Consider the following 18,862-nt stretch of genomic DNA (forward strand, 5'->3'; position numbering starts at 1 on the left):
TTCAGTACAATTATAATACACATATATTCAAAGCACTACAGTTTATATTCTAGGTCTGTCCTCCTGGGATCAATTTATGATACTTTATGCTGGGTAGTTTGTCTTGACAAAATAAGGATACCTCGTTCGCAAGTTACTACATTTGGCTATCACACACTTTATCTGTCTGTAGGATTACAGACCCAACCATTGCACTATGAATAGGGATACACATTGCGGGGATTCGCAGGGATGAGAAGCAGAAGGCATTGTTAGTATCTATTCAGAGAGCACCACATGAGTGTGCATCTGCCTCTCCAATTTGGAAAGACTTTCCTCAAGCAAATGCAGGAAAAAAGCATAACAGAATCAACAATAGGTGGTATCCACTTCTTCGTTCTTGGCATTGGTTTCTTGAGTGTTCAAACTAAAAATCCCACTTCGACATTTACAGTCTTCACCCTATGCATGCATAGGATGTAGTGACAGGCAGTGACTCTGCTACGGAGGCTCAGGAGATCTACAGAAAAGATCCCTGCAGATAACAGCCATAGGTGAGTAATGCAACACAGACAAAACACACATCATAAGGGGACTGCTGCTTTCTTCCGTACTCAAATTCATGAATCCATTTAAGCAGAAAAAGTGCCTTCGTTTTCCTTTATTTTCTTGCACTTGGGCTTAAACTTGCGTTCAGAATTACTGGTATTATAAACAGTAACCAATCTTAAACAAGACTGTTTCGAAGCTCCTTATTAGTGCTTTATTTTTTAAGTCTGACAGTTGTGTAACATGTTATTGACATCCTCAACTAATAACACCACGTGTTACTTGATAGCACGTGCCATGTTTAGCAGCCTGACTCAGACAAGGCAGGTCCAGTGAATTAGAAGAAGCTGATCCCAGGTTCCAAGGTATCAAAGTGGCATCCTTCTAAACACAAGTTTACACACATGTAAACACTTCCTAGCTCTGCAAAGGGAGACAAACAGTTGCAACAACACACCAATTCGGAAAAGCGAAATAGCTTTAACATGTAACTTAACTTCTTAGGGTGACTTTGATAAACAGAAGGGACAACAGCTGAGGTCCACATAACTAACTACAACACAGTGCCTAGGTGGGGCAGCAAACTAAAAATGAACAGGGAATTGCTAAAAGCTGACACTTTCCCAAATCAAACCAAATTGCTACTGCTGAGTTCATACTGACTGATGTACAGTTCTGCTTTATTTCCTATGCTCCAAGTGGTTGATTCAAAGCTCACTGAGAGCAATACTGTCCTTTTTGGACGCAGCCTCAAGTAAGAGCAAGAATAGACAATATAAATCAGTTCAATTGACTAAAACAGTTCTCTTTAATATCATTACCCATGGTCTGGATGAGGGGATTGAGTACACCCTCAGTTGGTTTGCAGAGGACACCAAGTTTGGTGGGAGTGTTGTTTTGCTGGAGGATAGGAAGGCTCTGCCAAGAGATCCAGACAGGCCATGGACAATTGCATGAGGTTCAATAAGGCCAAGTGCTGGGTCCTTACACTTGTGTCACAAACAACCCCATGCAGTACTACAGGCTGGGGGAAGAGTGTCTGGAAAGCTGCCTGATGGAAAAGGACTTGGGGGTGCTGGTTGACAGCTTCTGAATATGAGCCAGCAGTGTCTGGAGAGACTTTTCTATGAAATGGTGGAACCATAAGGGAGGAGTCCTTCCCTACTGATGTTATGGTTACAAGTCAGGGAAGAGAGTTATAGTGATGAATATTCATACCATTATGTCATCTGAAGGTGGGGGCATCCCACTCAGCATAGAGAGTTGGAAGGGGTGGGGCTTTTGCTGCATGTAAAAGTTGTTCTGGGGTCTCAGCCACCGCCGGAAACCGTCGCTGCTCTGCAGGGACAGCAGCAAAGCTGGGAGATGCTGCCTCACCCCCACGGCCTGCCCAGGACAGCCACCGGAGCGCTGCCACCGCCCACTCGCCACATGGAACCACTGCCAGTGCCAGAATCCCTGCCAGTGCTGGGGCCACTGAATCAGAGAGAGCAAAAGTGAAATGAATCGCTACCACCTACAGCCCAGTCAAGCCAAGTGGGGAACACACGGCAGGGAACAAGGGAATCCCAAACTGGCACCACCAGTTAAGACTGGAACTGACTGGGTAGCGTGCATTGGCCGGTTTGGTAGTGTGCCTCCTTGTGAGCAGTGCAGTTTTCCTGGGCTTTTGCTTTTGCCCTTGTTCTCCCAGTGTTTTGTTTCGTTGGGCAAACAGAGCATGGTGGTGGGAGGGCCCTCTGCCCTTCTTTTCCCCCTTTGTTTCCGAGGGACCACGTGAAACAGAGAACTCCCTTTTCTATGGGTAAGCTGTTTCCCACATATCCTTGTGGTGTTGCTGGTTTTCCTTGTTAGTAAACCATTATTTTTTCACTTATATAATCTCCTTGCATTTTTTGTCTATCTATGAGGGAAATAAAAAGGGGAGGGAGTTCATTTTATTAGAGTTCCTGTCCCAGTATTTGTTTATAAACAAAGCCAACTGGTTACAGAATAGAAGAAGATCCATGCATGACTTTGTCCTGGTAACAATACTAAGCACAAAAGCAGTTTGAAAGTGTTTCTGAAGAGGTAAAATATTTATGTTTTTCAATAAAGCTTAATGCAGAATGCAGACAATTGAGTTGGAATCTGTAAGTTCTTTGTCTGATCACAATATGCTCTTTTTTTTAAAAGAAGACTATTTTGCTTAGCTGGTATACAGTATGTATTCAGTATCCTCCTTCCAGGTGTCACTTCTCAACATGATGTAAGTCACTCTGCGCTTCTGGAGGGGTCTTGTGAGCCATACACACCTGCAAGACTACCAGCCACCTTCCTGGCCCCTGTATCAGGCCATGCAACATACTGGGTGACCCAACTGCAGGGGACAGTCAAGGGACTTCCCCCACAGTGGGTGACCACTGCCTGTTGTCAATTGACAGCAACGCCCTTGCAGCAGTGCTGAAGAGCTCCATGCCCTGTGACAGGGCTTTGTTCCATGGACAGAGGAGGCACAACCCTTCCAACTGAACTTCCCAGTTTCTGGCTGCTTGTCACAATTTAACATTACTTTCTGTGTTTAATGTTTCTGATTTGTGTGTAGTTTCAAAAAAAAAAAAAAAAAAAAAAAGGTTGGAGCGTGCCAGTTATTCCTACAAGGTTTCAGAACACAAACTTTGCAGCTCTTCTGCAGGTTGGCATAGGCTGCTGCAGATGGAAGACAGATATCTGTCCGCCAACGTTTAAAGAAGACCAGATTTTTTTGTTTAGAAATTTTAGCTGTTTAGCACTTGCAGCCGTACAATCAGTCAGACCAACCCTTCCCTCTGTAACAAGTGCAAACAAGGAAGACCACTGCTTGAGCAGGATTCACACATGCAGAGATGTTTGGGCTGCATTGGGACTGCCTTGACAGTTACTTTCGGAAAGGAAGGGGTCAACTTTTTCTAATCTGGCCTGAAAAGCTCTGAAACTCACGCACCCTTCTACCATTTACTGAAAAGGAAGGAAAACAAAGTTGTCCAGTAGCCTTTTCAGCTAATGTCAGACAGAAAAGTTTGCTAATTCTGAGTCCTTCCAACCCAAACATCTGAGGGAATTTGTTGAATTGGTGCATGCTCTTGCTAAATCGGTTGTGCTCCTTTGCTGGCTGATGGCTGCTGACTTGGACTGACCTCAAATACTCTAGGTTCCTCCCCCCTAGTGTTACAGTTGCTCTCTGCTATCACACCTGATTTTTCACAAAAGTTTCTGCACCTTCCAGGCTTGTCACAACAGCCCTTCCAGCACAAGCTGAAGCCAACTTGACACAACAGATTTTGTTTTTCTCTTGGAGACACACATATGCCACAAAGACTGCAGTTCATCACCTACGCGCTTCAAACACTCCTGAGCACACCCAAGTAGGATAGCACTTTCCTTTTCGTCACCCTTTTTTTTTTTCCTTTTAAAGTAAAAAGTTGCTTAAAGCAAATCTGTTTGAGGTTAAGTTCCTAATTTATGCTCAGTGAGCTGTCTTGCACTGTGTCCAAAACTGGCACAGAACCATTGCCAACTTTTCCTGAAACCCTGTGCACAGCCTGGGGAATGAAGCTGCTTCTTCTGCTCTAGCATCCCTTGAGCCGGAATACCTCAGCGCTTGAAGATTTCTTCCTTATGCAGAAGGGTGGTGCCTGCATGACTGTGTGCATGCAGGGTGAAGTTTCCAGGAGCAATGGAAAGTAAGCCATGCCGCAAAAGTCCTGCAGTTCTTACTCCTTTCTTCCTTTCTGCATGACATCTTGGGGAAAATTCAGGGAGGAAACGAATGCTGACAACTGACAGGCACTGGGCAGTGTCTTGAGGAAAGCAGGGAAATGCCCCACCCTACGGACAAGGGCACGGCTGGTAGGAGGAGAGCAGCCAGCCGTCTGGTTTGCTCCCAGCTGGGGATTAAGAAGTCACAGGTGAACCAAGGCCACGTGCCCTACTAATAGCAGCAGCTTCCTGCTCAAAATAAGAAGCAGGTTCACACATTTGTTCTCCATTTGGGTTCAGACATAAGCTGCAACACAGATGTTCACAGGGCACAAAGGGGACACCCAGCAGAGCTGGCTGCAAAAGAAAATTTACAGGAATGACAGCAAGTTGCCTTTTACAGCAGGCTCTCTAGAGAGGTACTAAAAGGGAAGCTCATTCTGCTATGATTTTTTTTCTGAAGCTCCTCCTTGTGTAAGGTCTCACTGCTGCCCATCTCCAGAGACTGCAAATGAATTAAGAAGAGGAAATGGCAAAAAAACCATGGAAAAGCAAAATAAAGAAGCAAAGGAGAAAACAAAGCAGAAAAAAATGAAACTAAAGAAATGTACCACAAAGGGGAATAGATTAAAAGGAGAGTAGTAAGGGCATATCAATAGATATGAGAAATATTAGGAAAACGCAAACATTGTAAACACTGAGATCCTTTGCACACACTCGGAAAGAATGATTAGATACAGAATCCTCTGACAGGCCTGAACACAGATCTGAACATCCAAGAGATCTAGTAGTAGGGCTTTAAGTGATCCAGGCAGGTACCTGTCTCCTACATAAAACTGAGACAATGGTTCTTCTCCAGCTTTTGCCAGATACCTTGGAACCTACAGGTGAAGCACACTGTGAAGATATGCTGCTTTCTAATTCCTAAAGAATAAGCAACTTGCTGCAAAAAAACCTTTTTTGTGGAAGAGTCCTATACACCAAAAACTGCTCCTGGATTTTATTCATAGGAATTCAACCTCTCCCCTGCTGTAAATCTCTTTAAAGTTTCTCATACAGATCAACGTAAGTTCAACTGTTACATTCATGTATTCAAGAAACACTTTACTCTGAGCTGAGACTCAAAAAAAATTGTCTAGGTCTATAAACTCTTTGGAAACAAGAAAAATTTCTAAATCTTCTCTCATTTATCTTTCTTCATTGCTAGGATCCCAGCAGAGTTTCAAGTACCATAAAGTGTGACCCGACTTTTAAAAAATACATCACCTAAAAATTGCTTTGCTATATGCAAGAATGTATTTGTGAAATTGCCTGAATATTGCCTGTAAATGATTGACGTAAGAAATGAGTTTCACTGAAACACCTGAGAAAATTTTCAGAAACTTCAGTGTACCCAAGTTTTCAACCTTTATGGCCATCTTCTGCCCAGTATTTAGTTACATTTGTACCTTTACTACCTTCAGCAGTTGCAAAGAAAACCAAAGCAAACACAGACATAAAGCTAGAAGAAGCACAGCCTCGAGTATGGAGGGATAAAGAGTAGAGCTACTTCTTCTGACCCACTGATTTTTCCTTCAAAACTTCTACCTGCTCATGGAGACTCACCTTTTTGCTCATCTGAAGTTATTTGTGGGTTTGGCTACACATTTATTTCTGAGTAACTGTGAACATAAGACCCTTCTGAAATTCTGCCCTACAAAAACCATTCATGATATTGAAAATTCAGCCTACAAAGATCCATCATTCTGTCCTATTCATGGCAACTGAGATCTATCAAGAGCTTTAAGAAATTCAGCATTAAACTATCAACAAAACTCACACACTCCAAATCATCACAAAACATGAATGTATCCATTACACTTACCTATTTATTGCAGATACTTTCCAAGTTTCAAGAAGCATATAATCAAGAACGGCTTCAAGTTCAGAATCCAAGATCTGAAAAACAGATTTTATATATATATATATATTTTTAAAGTCATTTTAAACTTCTATTTAGAAATGAGTTTATGAACTAGCACTTCTGAAGTTGTGCATCACCTGAGAAATGTTGCGGGTCATAACAATGACGGTGTGATAATTTATAGAGTATTTAAAGTATATAATATTGTATAGATTCTTAAGCAACTTCTACACAAAAGTTCAAAATAAGCAGAAAACTCTGGAAAAAAAATCAAATTTTCACTTAGTAATTTTGCTTCAATTACTTGCAATAAAAAACAAACCCAATATATTGAATATGAAAAAATGCCATTAGCATATCAGAAAATATAAATGATTTAGGAAACCACAAGCATCTTTATCTACATTTAAGTAATATTCTACCTTTAACTTGGAGTAAGACATCGGCATGAATAGGGAAACCATATGAAAAATCAAAACGATCATTGTGTGCATTAGTTCTCTACTGTCCAAAAATGCTGAACACAGTGGTTCTGTTACAGGTGTGAAATTCTAGATGTACATTCTTGTAAGGATACATGTAACACCTAATCACAATTAGTCTCAGAGTCTCTGTAAATTTTCCTGGCGATTCCCACTCAGTGACCCTGAGCGTAATGCATTTGATAAATCTAATGTGCTTAAGAATGCAAAAGGGAGGAGGGAGACGCACTGGTAGAAAGAAACAGGATCAGCAGACCAAGGACAGACACAAAGGAGAAAGTAAAAAACAGAAAAAAAAAAAAAGGAAGAAAGTTCATGTGTCCAAATGCACTTGGTCTAATCTCTGTAGTGCCATTGGCATCTTTGCAGTCTGCAACCAGAAACACCATTTCACAAAGGGCTGCAGTCCCAGCTCTTAAATATAATTAAGAGTCTATGTTAGAAGTCTTGCCTCTTTTCTTTCCCCCCAGTTTTGCCAGAGCTTTCCCCAGCAGCTGCAATACTCATATCCACCACATGATTCCCAGTGAAGGCAAAGAGAATCAGTTATAGAACACTCTATACCCACTATGCATCAATGGTCACCTGGCTGGGAGCACCTCTATGCCCCAGCTGAAGAGCAGGCATTTTCTTCTCCAGAGGCTCGGACGACCGAAGGAGTCCTAGACTCCCTCTGTTCCCTTCTGTGAGCTGGTAATTTTCAAGCAGAGAGATGAAATGTAAATATCAGCATGGATAATTATTTCACTACTCATTTTTTGCAAGATAATCAGACAGAAAAGATAAGACTCACTCTGAGAAACAGAAGCAGTAGAAATTTTTATCCAGCAACAGCATGAAAGATTCTGCCAATTCTTCTTACAAAAGCAACAGTTCGTTGATTTGTAGCTGCTGCCTACTTTCATGTGCAAGAACAACAACAACAGAAATCCCTCACTGGTCTTCTCTACATATTTTCAGGCAATTGCTACAAACACGACAACTTCTAGGATTATTTATTCTATGCACTATGTTTCCATTCCTGCTGCTGATGTCAACTGCAGACAAGCCAGGCTCAGAAGCTCAGATTCAATCACAAAGCTATGAGTAACACCACTACATCTCCACCCTTTGCATCTCCTACTCAATTCCCCAAAAGGGATTTCCACAATAATGTGTAGGGTAATCACAAAGAGAATGTCATTAAAGTTAATGTGAAAATCAGCCAAATACCACCTCTAAAAGGAGTGGGAGCTATTTACTAGATAATACCGATACAACTCTGCAAGATCAAAGGGTGGCCTGGAGTTTTCCCTTTATTTTCTACAGTAATGTCTTCCAGTTTCTCTACATATACTTCTTCACCAGTTAGCCTGGTAACCCCTTTTCCCCATAGAATCACAGAAAATCTCCAGTTGGAAAGTACCTGTAAGAATCATTGAGTCCAACTCTCTGCTCCTCACAGGACTACCTAAATCTAGACCAAACAACTAAGAATGCTGTTCAGACAATCCTTGAATTTTGACAGGCTTGGTGCTGTGACCACTTCCCTGGGGCTCTGTTCCATTACTGATCACCCACTCAGTGAAGAACCTTTTCCTAATGTCCAGTCTGAACTTCCCTGGATACAACTTCATTCCATGTCCTTGTGTCCTGTCACTGGTCACCAGAGAGAGGAGAGCAGCACCTCCACCTCTGCCACTTCTCTTGAGACATTCCCTAAGCTGTGCTTTCCCTTTCACTTATTGCCTTCAGGACTTACCCAATTCATGGCTGTCCATTTTACCTTCACTTGCAAGGCTTCATCAGTTGACTACAAGCACTCATCTTACCACACCTTGACAGGAATCACCACCCACCAGATGAAGCACATTAACCACCTAAATGTATGTTATTCCCTGGCTGTAATATCTTCAGCCAAGTGACCTTCATGACAGGTAATAGATTCCAGGGACTGAACTGTCAGGTTTAGCAAAACTTGTGTCATAAAGGTAACCTTCAAACACTGACCAGGTGTAAAATTCTACTAATTCCATAATGCATGAAATTATATTGCTCAAAGACACATCTCAAGGGATTGCTGACCTGAGAATATTTACAGAGAAATGTTATGAATTATTGCATGGCTGAGATAGCTCTGTGACAGAACGTTTGCAGCCAAAGATAAGAACAATTGTGTGTAAGTACAAGCACACAATTTGATGTGCATAATATTAGCAGTGTTTATTTTAGAAATGACCACCCACCTGACTGTCCCAAAAAACCTCCTAGAGTTGCTAGAAGATGCCAGGGAAAGTTTTCACTTGTAGCAGACTTTCTATCTTTAGATAGAAAGATAGATAGCTGACGCTTTTACAAACACATCATGCCCTTCACAGCTACCCCATACTCTGCTAACACCAAAAAAACCCAAACTCTCCCACAGTTACTAACATCTGCTTCATTTACTGGTTCTGACAAACTGAAGGACACAGTCATGATTTAACAGATTGCTCCGCGCAAAGAAACCATGCAGTCCACAAAAGGATTCATCAAATGCCCCTGTCAGAGAGCTTTACAAAGCGCAGCTTAATGAACGCATGTAAATTACTATAATATATAAAATGCCTGATACCACTTCAACAAGTAATGTGCTTATGAAATCTATGGAGAATGGTAAGATAGATCAATCCAATTTGTCTTTGAAATAAAGTGATTTGGTTTCCTCTAGGTAATTTCAATCTCTTTTTTTTTTTTAATGCCTTGAAGCACGCATTACATACAATGAACCACTGCTTTAGACCCTAGAAGATGTGATTATTCAATAGAAAAAGCATTCAGCAACAGACAAACTGGAAGCACACTGGTACACTTCAATATTTTCCTTCAATGTTTTGACATGCTGGCATTTTTAAAAATTGTTTTTCCCAAGCCTTGCTGCATTTAAACAGCCCCTATTTTTTTTGTCATTGCTTGATGTGAGGTTGAAGCCTGAGCGTAAGTCAGGCTGATATTTACAGCATGAGGAAATGCTCAGATATGAAAGCACATCAGAAAACAACATGCATCCAGGATGATCGCTGCTGCTGCTGTTTTCAACATTATTGATCTAGAAATCTGATCTTTTTTTACCATCAAGATAAGGAAAGAATAGCTTATGAGCTAAAATGATTTTCGATGAAAAAGATCAACATTTTCTAGAGCTTTATTCCCCCTGAGAACGAAAAGTTCTTTTTGCTGACTTGAAAAAAAACCAAAACAAAACTCCTTTCAGTGTTTTGTCAAAGAAACTAAAACCCACAATCACCCTTTAAGAATTTGTGCAACAGAACTTCTCTAATTTTTTTTATTTGACTAAAAAAAAATAAAGAAAAAGAACACAGCACAGTAAGCACATCAGAAACTGGAAATACAAAGTTTCTGGACTGTGGCTTTAGGTCAGGCAGGTGTGAATAAGAAAGAGGACTGAGAAGTGCCACGATTATCTCTTTGTAAAGACTCTGTTTTCCCTGAAAATATCAGTCAGAAGAGCCTAGCTTCAGCTAGGACTCTCTGAGGGCCACTTTTCAAATGGTGAGTAGGACTTCCACTTAAAAAAAAAAAAGAATGTAGGAACAGTGATGCCTTGGAGCTGAGATGGATTGTATCACTGTTTCTGCACTCTTTATTTTTCAGTGGAAGTGCTACTCACCAATTTTTAAGTCCTCAGACCATCATGTATACTAACATAGACCTGATTCTTGATAGTTTATAATTTTCAACCACCTTCTTACACCTTCAGCATCCCCACTCATCTACAGACTATGAATACAGAACATAAATTGTCTGGTCTCTTCAGTCACGCTCCTCTGAAGTCTGTGATGGACCAGGTCCAGGTTGCAGTTTACCAGTTCTTCTAGATGCTATTTATTAGGCCTACAACTCTCCAGCTGGAAGGTGTCCAGCCCATTCCACAGAATTCAAGTTTTCTTAGGAAATCAAAGGAAATCTCATGTTGGAATCACAAAAGGAAAACAACCAAACACTAAGTAACACTTTCCTAGGTTCTTGGTTACGTTATGCTAGGAGGAGAAATCCTAATCAAGTAGTCTAATAGGTAAAATAAACAGTTTCAACTTTTATTTTATATCATAGAATGACAGAATCACTTAGACTGGAAAAGAGCTCTAAGATCGAGTCCAACCATTAACCCAGCACTGCCAAAATCACCATTAAACAACATCCCTAAGCATCACATCTACATATCTTTTAGATACCTCCAGGGATGGTGACTCAACCACTTTCGGGGCAGCCTGTTCTAATGCTTGATCACCCTTTCGCTGAAGAAATTTTTCCCCATATCCAATCTAAAACTCTCCTGGCACAAACTGAGGCCATTTTTTCTTGTCCTATCACTTGTTACCTGGGAGAGGAGACTGAAACCCACCTGTTTGCAACTTCCTTTCAGGTAGTTGTAGAGAGCAGTAAGATCCCCCCTGAGCCTCCTTTTCTACAGGCTAAACAACTCCAGTTCCCTCAGCTACTCCTCATCAGACTTGTGCTCTAGGTCCTTCATCCATTATGTTTCTTGTTACTACAGAAGGAATTGCTGTTACTGTCAAAGCTAGACACGAGTTTTGCTTTGTGCCTTAGGCAAAATGACCAAAATGAGCAGTACTTGGTGCAGGATTCTCATGTCTTTGTACCATGGGACCAGAGTTTCTGCGCTGAGAATTAACTAAAATGTAAAATAAGAGTACAGGTTGGAGCACCATGTCAGAAATGCATTGCGATCTCTTAATTTTAAAGGCATTAACTTATAAAATCCCTTCCGTTCTGTTACACGAAATATTCAGTATGTTCCAGGCACTGGGGAAAATGCTTTTATTTCTGTGCTAATGAATATACATTAGAGTGTTTATAACATTTTTCTAGATTTGGATTTATATAACTGACAATTAAGGGGAGATATCTTTAACACTATGTATCACTTCTAGATGCCAGTTAGCAATATTTAACAAAGCAGGCTATTTCTCATTTTTACATTATTTCTTTGTATTCAAATTTGCAAGACTGTGGGTTCTCCAGCTTTGCATTCAGTTGAAGACTAAAACTGGGGAATAAATGGACATGACAAACCTTCCTTTATAATACCTCATTTCTCAAAATATCTCTTTCAGGTTCTATCATTACCATCCCTATTTTAAATTTGTTCCTTTTAATGCAAATCTACAAGTACAGAAAAATGTCTCCCCTTTTGACTGTTCATCAAGGCCAAGAGATTCACAGTTGGTATAGGTAACAAAGGCAAATTAAGGAAGCTCCATGTCATACCTTCTCTCTTATGTCCTGAACTCATATAAAATTATACTAATTATTGTAAGTAAAATTAAACATTCTAACTTCTCCCTGAAATAGAGAGAAAATTATTATTCTTGGGAGTCAATCTTCTTATGGCTCCCTTAAGATGTAACATGTAATAGATTTTAGGGTAAAAAAAGAGCCTCTTAGACAGATTTCAGTTTCAGTCTAAGAAACCAGCTTCAATAAAGCATATTAACCTGCAGACTACCACTGACCAAATTATACTCACACTGTGTGCAGTGGAGTGTGCAATGATAATGCAAGAAAACATTTTTTTAACCTGTTACTTTGCAGTATTTTTTTCTTTTTCATCAGAGGTGTCAGCATTTAATGTCAGGGTGCACTGCTTTAACAAAATAGGTGGGAAGTGAAACTAGTCCACCCAGTCCCACACTCCTACTCACTAACAGATTCCTGCCATCCACTGCAGCAAGGATATGCATCCACAGCTGCTTCAGACAAACTACCTACACTGGACAGCAGCATAATCAGCAACAGCAAATGGATCTAGGTTAATTCTGACCTGACAGTGAAGCAGACGAGAAAGTGAAATCCTTGCTTTGATTAGCTTCTTGGCAAGCTATTACAAACCCATATTTCCTTTTGAAAAAAAGAAAAATGAGGAGGTTTATAAGACTGTAGACCTTTTTCTACCCAGAGAAAGCAAATTTCTACAGGTTTAAAATTCCCTTTTTTCTCCCCTGACCTGTGGGAAAATAAGAGAGAGGACTCACTGCTCTAAAGTCTGTCTCAAAAGTAGCATCCAAGATGCAAAGACTTACAACCTAAAATATTTCTGTGCAAGTTCAAAGTATTGAGCAACTTTACTGTGGTAGACACGTCCGAAGGGAAGGGTCCCCAGTTGCCATGACACAGGCAGAAGAGGCACACAACACAGCCACTGCTTTTGGTTTAGCAATGCTAATCCTAATACAGAGCATCTGAGATACACAGATTTGTGCCGCCGTCACTGCAGTGTAGAGGTTGGAATAAAAGTTTCAAAGGAACATATTTTTGGGGATTTTTTTCTTTTAAAAGCAAGGCAGAAGCACTAAGCTGCACTACTTCAGCCCTGTGAAAGACTGGGTAAAGCAGCTGAATGCGACAGATACAATAAATTTCTAACACTTTCCCTTTTCTAATTAAAGTGACAATTGTTGGAAAACCCTGTTCAAATAATGATAAGAAATGTAAAAAGGGGTTCCAATAAGTTAAATACAGGTAATATTTTTACAAGACTTGTGAGGACAACACAGGTAAGTTTGGCATGACCATGACATTCAGCTGCCCCAGAAAGTCCTTAAACACTAGAACCATAACATCTGAAGATTATGATACCTTATTCCTGCATAAAAGCAGCAATCACTCAGAACTATCCACAAGTAACATCTCCTCTCAGAATCACAGAATCATTTAGGTTAGAAAAGACATTTGAGATCATTGAATCCAATTGTTAAGCCAGAACTGCCAAATCTGCCACTAAACCATGTTTCTCAGTGCCACATCTACATATCTTTTAAACACCTAAAAAGTTGGTTATTCAAGCACTATCCTGGGCAGCCTGTTCCAAAGCTTGACCGTTCCTCGAGGGACTTGTGTTCTAGACCCTTCACCATGTTACTCAAAAAAATCCACAGGAGAAATAAGAGGACCATCATGTCCTCAAAATAAAAACCTACTGCAACAGTGGACAGCTGCGATTCCCAGGTGTTTGCCCATATTACTTGAGAGAAAGAAAAGCATAATGTTCCCTCTTGTCTCAGAAACAAACATGGAAGCTGTAGCTATAAAGAGGAGCAAGATCAAACAATTTGAGAGGAGTCTAGGAAGTCTTCCTGAGCAGTCAGTCATGCCTGCTGCTAGAAGGCAACAAGATGTCATTCTCTGAAAACTCAGAAATAATGAGGAATAGCTTATCAAGATAAGGATTATTAGCAGACAGGCTAGTGGCAGAATTAGTTCACCATGGTGATGATAAAACAGTATTAGGAAAGCAGAGCAATTTTAAGAAAAGGCAGCTAAAAATACCTGCCTAACACACACTGCTCCAAGTCCTTCTCATCTCCAATATGGTGATGCTTCAAAGTTAACTGTCCCAACAGACAAGCCTGTTCTCTGCTAGCATCACAGTGAAGTATAGCATGCAGTGGAAGGCTTGCAGTCTCTGAGGATTCCATGTCTCTGTGAGTGATGTGAGGATAGCTGCATTTTGTTCCAGTTACTGTGAATTAGGAGCAGAATCTGGTTGCCTGGCATGCTTTCAGCACAGGTTTCAGCTGAGAAAAGTCTGGGTGCAGTGCTTAGGCTGCAGTATTGAAGGAATTCACTACTCAGAAGGATGAACCAGGTTTTTGTTCAGTTTTCTGTTTCTGCTTTGCCCAGGTGTCTTTTCCACAGAGATTCGTGCACAACACACATGCCCCTACTAGCATTAGCAACAAAAGACCAAGACCAATGTCCTAAATGTTTTTTGGGAAGGGAGTAGACATCCCCAATTCCAAGGGTCTGGCAACAGCTGACATCAGACTGTAACCTTCTGACACCTGTTAACAAACAGAAGAAGCCACTAACCTCTGCATTCAACATAAAATAGGTGATAGTGCAAACACATGAGCAGTAGCATGTCTCCTTTTTAGCCCCTTTGGTAACACTATGACTTCAGATCACATGCATAGTTTATTTTTTTCCAACCCCTACAAGTGCTTCTATACATTCTCACAAAAACGTCACAAAATGTACCAAATTCTCTCTTCAACTTATTTTGGTTTTCTATTCAACTAGTGCATTTGGAGTTTACTCCAGAACTTCACCTCTTGGAATGCTTAAAAAATTTCGTTTAATTTTCCATATAAATTCATTCAGGACTAATAAACATATAATCTCGAGCAGTTATTATCCTTCAATTTCAAAAGCTCTCCTCCTTCCCAAGGAATTTAGAACAGTTTTTTTCCTGGACATTATATACAAAGTATAAGGAATGGAGGCTTAGCATATTCTGTCAGAAAATCTGACTGAAGGAAACCAACAACTGGGAAAATGTATTTACCTTATTTTTATACTAATGAACAAAAGGCAGATGCTGATTTCTTTTCCTAGTTACTCCAGTATAAACCAGGAATGATTACACCTGTATGGAGAGCAAACCATAACCCGTGGCCAGCTGAGAGGCATGAACTGCATCTGAGCAGGCATCTACCTAGGGCTGCAGTGAGGATTGTGAACACCAAGCTGCCAGCAGGGAATAAATACCTAATAGAGGAAGATAGAACAGTAGGCATCTGTCACGTAAGAGTCATCATTCAGAGGACTTAGAAAATGAAAGGCATTGACCACAGCTTTCCCTCAGTCTAAAGAAACTTGAAAACCAGTGTATCAAACATCTAGACCTCCAACTCTCTAGGTAAGGCTACACCTCCTTCAGGTCAGATTGGACACTAGGAAAAGGTTCACTGAGAGGGTGGTCAGCCACTGGAACAGACTCCCTTAAAAAGTGGTCACAGCAACGACCCTTTCAGAGTTCTAGGAGCATCTGGACAATGCTCTTAGTCATAGAGTTTAGTTTTAAGCAGTCCTGCAAAGAGCAGGGAGTTGGGCTTGATGATCCTTATGGGTGCCTTTCAACTGAAGATATTCTGTGATTCTATGTCTAGGGAAAAGGCAAGTTTATCCAATCCCTGTTTTTCAATGTAACCACCACACTTTTGCATTGAATTCAATACCATTCAAATGTGTTAAGAATGATCTCAGGACACACAATGCATCAAGCACTTCTTGAACCACAATGTCTGAACATCCACGGACCCCATATTTAAATGCCCAAGGAAGTCTGAAGTCCAGGACAGAGACATTAGATAGAGAGAAATACGTGACTCTAAGGCTCAGTTCCTCTCATCCTAAATATGGATACCTAAAACAGCTTAGATAAATTACACGCACCTATAGGGTCCAATGATCATAAAAGGAATCTAGGAAGAGTAGCTCTGATGTAGGCACTTATGCTGTAGATAAGGTAGTTGAAACAAATCTTACTGAGGAAGTCTGTCTCAGGAGAGCTGGCATTCAGAAGGATCTGAAGGCACAAACAGTCATTCAAAGGACGGGTTTTCAATGACACCATGATCTAATCTGTAAGTTTTTATTCAGTCCAGCCCTTTCTATTTGAATATTAAATAAAAGAATTTGAGATTTGGCTCAATGATAGCAGCAATAAAAGTCACCAGGAAGAGTGATTTAGAAGAAAACATTAAAATAACTAAATATAGCTATGTATAGATTGACTAAAGCCACTACTGAAAGCGAAATATGATAATTATCTACAAGCTCTGGAAGGATACACACACTGAGGATTTTTTTTAATAGGGTTTTTCAGGAAACTACAGCTAAGAGTAATGTGATTATACTTAGCAAAGTAAAATTGACAGGGACAAAATTTCTAATAATGAAGTGTATTCTATTGTAGAATAATCTTCCAAAGGAAATTGGATGAAGTCCAATCACATCTAAAGCCTGGACAAAGCCTGTCCATGACTGGACAAAGATCTGCAGAGAACAATCCTGCTGCAAGATGGACTAGATGACTCACAGCACTTTTTCATTTTTAAATTCCTATCATTCCATGGTATAAAATAATCCACTAAGTCAAAGGGAAGAGGGAAATAAGCTTAGCAACAACTGCACAGCTGTCTCTCCTTCAAGGTCTGCAGGCTGCAATCAGTGCAAGACACACTGATTGCACTGAGGAAGGAAACATCTGCATTTGTTCAGAGCATTGGGTTAATTCAGGGCTACAAAGTTGTGTGCCTGATGTCCCCTTCCCCCCCCCTTAATAAAATAACACTACCAGAAGAATAGACCCTATGTTGTAAATGTATCAATCATGATTTCTGCTGCACCAGTTGCTCATAATTGGTTTAAACTTCCTTCGTCTCAGATGCCAACTGGTGTTAAACAAAACACAAAAAATACATAGCCCGTGGGCATATATTTCCACTAAAATAATCTTGCTTCTCTACAAGGAGTAGGACAAAAATGTTTTCTTAAAGTTGTGATGCTCATTTTTAAAGCTGAGCAATAGTTTACTCCTTCATTTTGAAGAGGCTTTGACATTTTATAGCTAAAATATCTTGCTGAGAGTCTGTGCTAATATACTTCTGTTTTCTGTTGCAGTTAAGCTGCAAATAACAGAAGTCTTCTTAAAGAATGACAATTCAATTTAACTGTGGATTTGGTTTCCCTCTCCAGAGAATATTAGATGGTCTTAACAATATGTATATATACATAAAAATATATTTTATGAAGAAAGTGTTTTCAAGTGTAACATTAGCTTTCTACAACCCACTGTAAGTCCACTTTTCCCACAGCAGTTGCACTCTATAATGCTGACCAAATCCCTTCTACCCACTTCATGGAAAGGTCTGAGATTTCAGAGAATCTAGTTAGGATATAGAGCAGGGGACAACTTTTCTACACAAATACCATATGATGAATAAATCTGCATGCCATAGGTCTTCTGTTTTGTTTTATTTTTTGTTGCGAGGGTTTTTCTTGCCTCAAGTGTTCAATTAAGCATACAACAGCAGAGACAGGATTTCTGTTTTTCAAAGGAGGGAATATTAATGGAAATCTAGGTCTGCATAACAAAACAGTGATCAACAGCTCACATCTAACACCACTGATTATTCACATAATTTCTCCTTGATTTCTTCTCCCTTTCTAACAAACTTTTGAAATCAGAACCAAAATTCCTATTTTCCTACTTTCCTTCGTCAAAGAAGTTAGAAAAAAGCAAATATTTGAATTTTACCATGCACAGTCCTTCTAAATGTTTCTACATTTGAAATTTTTATCTTCCCTCTTTCTTAAGATAATACTCAACATAGAACATGAACCACTCTTTCACTGATACAGCTGCTAATTCCTACTCCTGGCAGTTGAGCTAAGGCAATAAAGTGGCAGCTGTGTCCTTGCAGTCTACCTGCACCTTGCCTTAGTAAAGGGAACTCACTGCTTTTAATTGGTCTGAACGCATGCTGAGAGAAAAACCATGTGCTGAATGTTCAAAGGGGTTGGACACATACTGCTGTGGGACAGGGTTCAAAGAAGAGCCTGAGATGTCATAAATGATGGAAGATAATCAATGGGAAAGCACTGGGGGCCAAGGGACTGGTCTGTGGACTGCAGGGGTGCAAGTACACGACTGGGGCAGCAGGCAGGGATAGGAAAAGGAGCAGACAGGGAATGGGCCCACATGAAGCAGCATTTTATCATCTTCTAATGACCACAGAGGCAGAAGACACTTCCTACCAGAATGCCCTAAAAATGTGAAGAACTCATATTACTCTGCAGCTTTCTTGGCAACTTGGTCTGAGCTCTGTATGCAAACCCAGCAATAAAGTCTCTGCTGCTGCCCTTGAGCTTCTTTTCCACTTGATGTTTAAGCAAAGAAAAAACAAAACCAAATAGCAAGACCAGGATACAATGAGACACAAGAATGGAAAAGCTGATTAAAGCATTTTCCAAATCCCACACAGAGGGGCAGAATAAGGAAGAAGTGAAATGACTCTAGCATCATGTACTTACTTCTAACACTCAGCATTAGGTACCAGAAATTTTTGCGGTCATTGATTCAGTGTGATCGCTTTTAGGAAACCAAAACTGTCTGATATGAAGTCCCACCACAAGCTCAGATTACTATGAAGAAAGTAAACGGAAAATTAAAGATACTGAAAGGAAAAAACCCAACTGCACCCTCCCCAAAAAAGCACCACACCAAAGCACTTTTATTCAACTGAAAAGGGTAACTTGAAAGCTAGAAGCATTTGGGGGATTTTGTACATTAGCATTTAATAATACTACTTCAGCAGGAAATCCAGGGGACCAGGTGGTGAAACAGGAAGGAAGAAGCTGGACAGTGACAAAAGCATGCACTAGT

The 18,862-nt window shown here is 40.3% G+C and overlaps 1 protein-coding gene across 12 annotated transcripts in view; it reads right to left on the reverse strand.

Moving 5' to 3' along the window:
- The window catches only part of ENOX1 (ecto-NOX disulfide-thiol exchanger 1), a 361,706-nt gene that overhangs the window by 281,391 nt on the left and 61,453 nt on the right, over positions 1-18,862 (reverse strand). For all 12 annotated transcript variants that reach the window (XM_050331531.1, XM_050331528.1, XM_050331530.1 and 9 more), the window contains exon 2: positions 6,110-6,183. The gene's annotated coding sequence lies outside the window, so the exon portion shown is untranslated. The remainder of the gene's footprint in view (positions 1-6,109; positions 6,184-18,862) is intronic.

Source organism: Myiozetetes cayanensis, unplaced genomic scaffold (genome assembly GCF_022539395.1).
Source record: "Myiozetetes cayanensis isolate MyiCay16 unplaced genomic scaffold, myiCay2020 scf5-8, whole genome shotgun sequence".
NCBI lineage: Eukaryota > Metazoa > Chordata > Aves > Passeriformes > Tyrannidae > Myiozetetes > Myiozetetes cayanensis.